Below are 7,606 nucleotides of genomic sequence, written 5' to 3' on the forward strand. Positions count from 1 at the left end.
CTTTTAACCATTTGATGTATTGAGTTTGATTTTGGATTCACATGAGAATTAGGTTGATTTTAAAAGCTTTGACTTCGTTTTTTCTTAAGATTGAAAATGACTATTGCAGAGAATGAACTTCCGTTATCATATGACATGCCTCCCAGTGTTCATCTTTATCCTGAGTTGTAAAACCACAGACTATTCTTCACTTTTATTTATATAACTGAAACTGCACTGTGCACTGTATCCTGTATGGCTTCGTTCCTTCCATCTGATTTTTAAGATTTAACCATTCTATCGTGTCCATTGATCAATAGTTCATTTTTTTTTTTTTAATATTTATTTATTTATTTCTTTAGTTCTCGGCGGACACAACATCTTTGTTTGTATGTGGTGCTGAGGATCAAACCCGGGCCGCACGCATGACAAGCGAGCGCGCTACCGCTTGAGCCACATCCCCAGCCCCCATCAATAGTTCATTTTATGACTCGATATAATGTATTAAGCGTATAGGTCACAATTGTTTATCCTTTCTAAGGTTGACAGACATTTGGAATTTTCCCATTTTGATCACTATAGTTTCTATGAATGTTCTTGTACACATCTTCTGGTGTACACACTTGCATTTCTTTTAGGAATAGAACTGCTAGGGTATAAGATGTACATGAATTCAGCTATAGTAGGTATTTCCAGTTTTCCTAAATAGGTGTACCAATTTATGTTCTCATCAAACGTGTGTGAGAGCTGCTGTTGCTCTACAATCTCAGCAACTCTTGTCAGATATTCTTTAATGTTACTCATTCTGGTAGGTTCCCAGGTTTATCTCCTTGTTTTCAATTCACATTTCCCAGATAATTAATGTCTGGAATAAATGTCTGAGGATGAATTAATGTCTGAGGATTAATTATCTCTTTATCTGTCTATTGGCTAATTTCAGTCAATTTTTATTGGCCCACTTTTTATTCAAACCAATAGACTTTTTCTTGATGTGTAGTAATTTGTTGTATATTTCCAATACAAATACACTGTCAGTTATATTCAGAATATTGCAAATATCTTCTTCTAGACATTTATATTATTTCCAATATGGGGGTTATATGAATAAATATGCTTCCAATAATCATGGACAATTGTTTGTGTACAAATATGCTTTAATCAGTCTTGACTAAATATCTGGAAGTAAATTGGTGACTCATATGGTGTTATGGTTAAAATGAGATGTCCCCCAAAAGCTCATGTGTGAGACAATGCAAGAAACTTTATATGTGAAAGGATTGGATTAAGAGAGTCTGAAGCTAATGAGTGCATTAATCCTCTGATAAGGATTAACTAGATGGTAACTTCATGTAGGTAGTATATGGCTGGAGAAGGTGGGTCATTGGGAACATACCTTTGGGGTATATATTTTGTCCATGGAAAAAGGAATTGCTCTCTCTCCCTTCGGGTGCCATGTCCTGACCTGCTTTCCTCCAACACACTCTTCTGCCATGTCATGCCTCACCTAGGGTTTAGAGCAATGAAACTGGCCATTTATGGACTGAGACCTCTGAAACCTTGAGTCTCAAAATAAACTTTTCCTCCTCTGATTTTTCTTGTCAGGTCTTTTGGGCATAGCAATGAGAAAGCTAATTAAAATACATGTTAAGTATATGTTCACACACACAGTTTCCAGTTTCTCAAGGTGGTTGTGTTTTAAGTTCCCACCAGCAAGATATAAGAATTCAGTTGGTTGAGATCTGTATCAATAGTTGTGATTGTCTGCCACTCTTTATCTGTTGCCCTTCTAAAAGTTGTGTTTTACTCTTCCAATGTGGCTTTTATTGACATTTATTTATTGCCTGATGATTATAAGGATTATGTTTTTTTCCATGTGCTTATTGACCACTCATAGATTTTCCTTAGTAATACATTTGTTTTAAATGTTTGCTCATATTTTCTGAGTTGTTTGTGCTATTATTATGTTATAAAGAATTCTATATATTTACATAAAGGTGTTTTATCTGATATGGGTGTGCAAATATATTTTCCAGTTTGTGATTTGCTTTCTTCAGATTAGAAAAGCAGCAGCTTTTAATTTTGATGAAGTCAAATTTATTTATCCATTTTTTTACTTTTTGTGCATTTCAGGACCTAAGAAACCTTTGCCTACCCCAACTCCATAAACATATTGTCCTATGACTTCTTCTAATGATTTATAGGTTTAGCTCTTACGTTTATGTCTATTATCTAATTTTGTGTCTGATGGTAGGTAAGGGTCAAAGTTCTCAGTGTTTTTCTTTATGGATATTCAGTTATTCCAGTACCACTACTGAAAAAAAAAATGTCCTTTCTTATTGAATTAACTTGACACTTTGGTAAAAAATCAATTGACTACACACGTGCAGGTCTAATTCTGGCTTTTCTATTCTGTTCTGTTGACCTCTTCTCAGCAATTTGAGAATGATATATGTTCTTTTTGTTTATGATGCTTGCCTGCTTGGATTTCACTCAGCTTTTTTGGATCTGTGAGTTTATGTGTTTCATCAAAATTTAAAAGTTTCACCATTAATTTTCAACTTGTCCTTCTTTCCCTCCCCATATCTGAAATTTCAGTAAAATGTATGCACAGATTACTGAAGCATTGGGGTTCGATTTGTTTTGTTTGGTTTTGTTAGTCCGGTTTTTTCTCATATCCATTTTCGGTAGTTTCTGTTTCTATATCTTCAAGTTCTCTGATATTTTCTTCCTCAATGTCTAATCTGCTGTAAATTCCACCTAGTGAATGTTTCATATGTTGTATTTTTGGTCTCTGGAATTTTCTCTTTGCAACATCCATATATCTCATTATATTCTTAATTTAAATCCTTGTGCTTATGGAGTATAATAGTAATAGTACTGTTAATATTTTTATTTGCTAATTTTGTCACATTAACATTTCCTGTTCTATTTCTATTGACTAACTTTTCTTCTAGTTATGGGTCACATTTCCTGCTTTCTTGTGTATCTGAAAATTTCTTATTGGATGCCAAGCATTTTTTTTCTTGTTAGTCTCTGAACTTTGTCATCTTCCTTTAAAGTGTGTTTGACTTTGTTCTCAGAGATATTTAAATTATATGTTAATAGGTTTGTTTTCAGATTCATTTTTAAGCTGTGTTAGGTCATGTAGGTTATCTTTTAACCTATAGCTAATTTATCTCTGTCATTAAAGCATGAACCTTTGGATATGTGTACTAAATGCCTCAGATAAAAAATGAGGACTCTATATTCTGGCTGATCAGAACTTAAATTTATCTCACAGGTTCTGGGTAAACTCATGGAATAGTTCATCTTACAGCTATATGTTCATTTTTTTACCTGATCTCCTGGGTTAATATCCTATGCACACATTTGTTATTACTCAGCAAAACGTAATGAAAACTCCTCTACAGATTTTTGGAGCTCTTTTTCAGCTCTCTAGAGATATTTTCCACAACTTCCAGCTATCTCGGCCTCTCCAAACTGTGATCTCTGTCTCTTCAACTGAGCTAGACCATCTTCCTTTTCCTTTGCTTAAGATCTACCTCCCTGATTCCTTCCTGTGTTTCCAGGAAGAGAGCTTGAGTAATTGCAGGGCTCAACCCAAATGTTTCCCTTCTCGCTGTTGTCACCATGTTGCTCATTTTTCATTATCTGAAAACAGTTTATTCGTGTTTGTAGAATTTTAATTAGAAGCAGAAATCCCTCAATCAACTTTCTTTTCTTTTTTTTTTTTTTTTTTTTTTTTTGGTACCAGGGATTGAACCCAGGAGGGATTTACCACTAAGCTACAGCCTCAGCCCATTTTTTATTTTGAGACAGGTGGTTGCTTAGGGCATCACAAAGTTACAATCCTCCTGCCTCAGCCACCTGAGATGCTGGAATTATAGGAGTATGGCACCACGCTCAGCAATCAGTGGATTTTCTTTTTTTTTTAATTTAAGCCAACCTTAAATTCTGAGTATTCAACTTGATCATTATGTATTATTTTTGTTGTTGTTGTTTATCATTGGATTATATTTCTAATATTTCATTTGGTATCATTACATATATTTTCATAAGATAATTTACTTGTAATTTTCCTTTCTGTTGAAAGACAATCCTTTGTTGATATCTTGAGTTCTTGGCCTTCAGAGAAAAATGTATGTTTTCCTGGCAAACATCCTCTCAATCTGTAGTTCATCCCTCCAAAAGATTTAGAAATGCAACTCTTTAGAGAAGTTCCAGGGTAGAAATAAACTCTCTTCTTTCTCTCCCTTGAGGAGATTTGCTTATAGTCCAGGGAAATGATAATTCTCTCTCCAGAGGAACGAACAGGCAGATGTGTCCCATAAAATCTCAGAGACTTCTAACTTTGGCACTGGTAAGATCTAGACCTCACACCATTTCCTGTGGGGATTGAGGTATGGTTAATCAATACCAGATGTAATAATTATCTGTTTCTCTGACCTATGGATCTTGTGTTCTTCTGTCAGTGCGTGTGTATAAATTTGTGGGTCAAAGTAGGGTAAAATCTCAGATCCTTCACAGTTTCTTACCTAATCCTTTCCTAACTTAATGTTCTTATCATGTATTAGTATCCAGATTATGCTAGCTCCACAAAATGTTTTGGGAAATATTTTTTCTTATTTATTCTCTGGAAAAAAATGTTGTTAAACATTGGCTTATATTTTATAAAATGTTGAGAAGAATTTTCTAAGTAAGTAATCTTGGCCTGAAGTGTTTTGTTGTTGTTGTTGTTGTTTGTGAGGTGTGACTTTAAACACTCAAATTCTTCTTCTAATAAATATGCTTGAATCTGAGTATTTTCCACTGAACTGCCTTCTGTTTCACTTCTTCATGTAGCTCTGTGTAAAATTTTTAAAAGTCATCCATTAATATTTTATTGGCTCTTTCCTTACCAAATTCTACTCCTGGAAAAAAATTCTCCCTTAGTAGTATCTAAAAATTCTTTTAGATATCTCACATGTGTTCATTTAAAAAAAAATCTCCATTCCCATGTAAATTCTGCCATCTTTTCTCCTTTACACTAGCCCCATATAAGGTTGTCTGTTTCCTAATGCTATTAAGGCCATGCCAGAGAAAGCTTGCCCAGTGAAAAGAACTGGGTGCTATATTATGGCAGGTGGTAAAGCTTCTATACTATTGTTGCCAAAGCCCCTGGCATCAAGCCTTTGAATTTGACAGTACTGAGTTATGTTTTCAAAGTCTTATTTATATTTCAGTAAACTTACTCCTTAATTTTTCAATTTCTTAAACTGACAAGCATATATATTTATGGTATATAACATGAGGTTTTGATATATATATATATATTCATTGTGAAATGACTAAATCAAGTTTTTTATCCTGAATCATTTTTGTAATAAGAACACTTAAAATCTACTTTTTAGCAATTTTCAAATATACAATATATTGTTATTAACCATATTGTTAACTGTAGTCATCATTATGTACAACACACTTTTTGAACTTGTTCTTCCTGACCAGATAAAATTTTATGTTCTTTCATCAATGTCTTCCTGAGTCCCTCAAACCCAGCCTCTGATGACCATAATTTTACTCTGTTTTTAAGAGTTCAACCTTTTCAGTGTCCACATACAAATGAGATTGAGTGGTATTTGTCTTAATATGCTAAGATTACACTTAGCATAAAGTCCTCCAAGTTGATTCTTATTGTTGTAAATCATAGGACTTCCCCCATTTTAAGGCCAACTAGTATTCGTGTGTGTGTGTGTGTGTGTGTGTGTATGTCTCACATTTTTTTAAAAGAGAGAGAGAGAGAGAGAGAATTTTAATATTTATTTATTTATTTAGTTTTCGGCAGACACAACATCTTTGTTTGTATGTGGTGCTGAGGATCGAACCCGGGCCACACGCATACCAGGCGAGCGCGCTACAGCTTGAGCCACATCCCCAGCCCCTCACATTTTTTTTATTCCTTTTATCTACTGATGGACACAGTTTGATTCGAGATATAGACTACTGTGAATAATGCTGGGGCAAACATGAAAGTATAGATATCTCTTTGACATTAATTGATGTCATTTATATAGATATGTATTGTTTTTAACTTTAATTATGATATTTTAGTCCTCTCACCCTAGAATTTTAGCATCAGTCCCTAGAAACAGGCTAGAGAACAAACCAAATGGCAACATCTTACATGCTCCTGCTACAATAAGTAATAATCACTTGTATGTGTTCATGTGAAAGTGTATATGTGTAACTGATTAAATAATTTAGGTGAGGAAAATAATATAATTTCCTTAAGTTCCAAAAACAGGCTGTTGACCCATTTAAATTCCTATATATCAAGTGACAGATGACCTGAGGTACTACGGATCTACAAAGTCATACATTGGTATTCTTTGTATTCATCACAGCAGTTGCCAGAAGACCTTAATAAAGTTATTAAATGAACAAGTAAATGCTGGTAGTAATAGTCAAGTCCTCTACACTAGAGAAGTTGCTCAGAAGTCATCCATATTATCCAAAATGCAGGAAAACAGAGCCACCGAACTATAACATTTTATCAGTATGTTCATTCAACAAACACTGATATACAGATTATTAGAATATTGAAACTATTTCCACATTATTAAGTAAATAACCACTGTCCTTTGTTCTATGGGTAGCTCCAACACCAATGCTATACTTGCCCCCCGCCCCCCAAAAATTAGTGCTTACCCTAGCCCAAGCCTCCAGACATCCCTGTCTGAACCAACAGCACCACCTCCACCACATCCATGCACCATACCCAGAACCAACACTGCCAGGGATCTCTGGCAGCCCAGGAAGGTCCTACCCCTGCATGTTCTACCAGCTAAAGCAAGCCTGTACTTGACTAGAGGAGGTGGTGCACCTGCTGGTAGTGCTGGCACCTCAGTGAGCAAATGCCCCATGTCATCAACACTCCCAAAGTTACCACAGGTTGAAACACTCCTAAAATTATCCTCCAAAGCCACTGAAGGAGCTACAGCCAACAGAAGAGTTTACATCTAAGAAAAAGAAGAAATAAGGAGAGTAGGCAAGTGGCCAACATAGAGGACCAGCATAGATGATGGCCATGTATTGCAAGTGTCACAAACACATTGGGTACGATCACAATCAGATGATGGCCCCAAGGCAAATAGAGCCTCTGGGAGAGATTTGAGGCAGTGAATGGATTCAGGATACCCCTTTTGAATCCTTATTGAAATTCACTGTGGGCAAATGAAATTAGTTTGTTAAAAATTCATTAAATTCCTATCTCTTGTGTGCATTTCCATTTGATTTTATTCATAAATAAAATTACCTTGAGAAAGTACTTTGTATGTTCCAGGCACCATTCTAAACTTATATTCACACACTCTGTAATTATGTTTAATTAATACCATCAATTTTATATTACAGGTGAGGAAACAAAGGCAGTAAAAGGTTCATTAATATAAACACCCAGGCTGGGGATGTGGCTCAAGCGGTGGCGCGCTCGCCTGGCATGCGTGCAGCCCAGGTTCGATCCTCAGCACCACATACAAAAAACAGGGATGTTGTGTCCGCTGATAACTGGAAAAAAAATGAATAAATAAATATTAAAGTTCTCTCTCTCTCCCTCTCTCACTCTCTCTTTAAAATATATATATATATA

This window comes from Marmota marmota, unplaced genomic scaffold (assembly GCF_001458135.2).
Source record: "Marmota marmota marmota unplaced genomic scaffold, marMar, whole genome shotgun sequence".
In the NCBI taxonomy this organism is placed as follows: domain Eukaryota; kingdom Metazoa; phylum Chordata; class Mammalia; order Rodentia; family Sciuridae; genus Marmota; species Marmota marmota.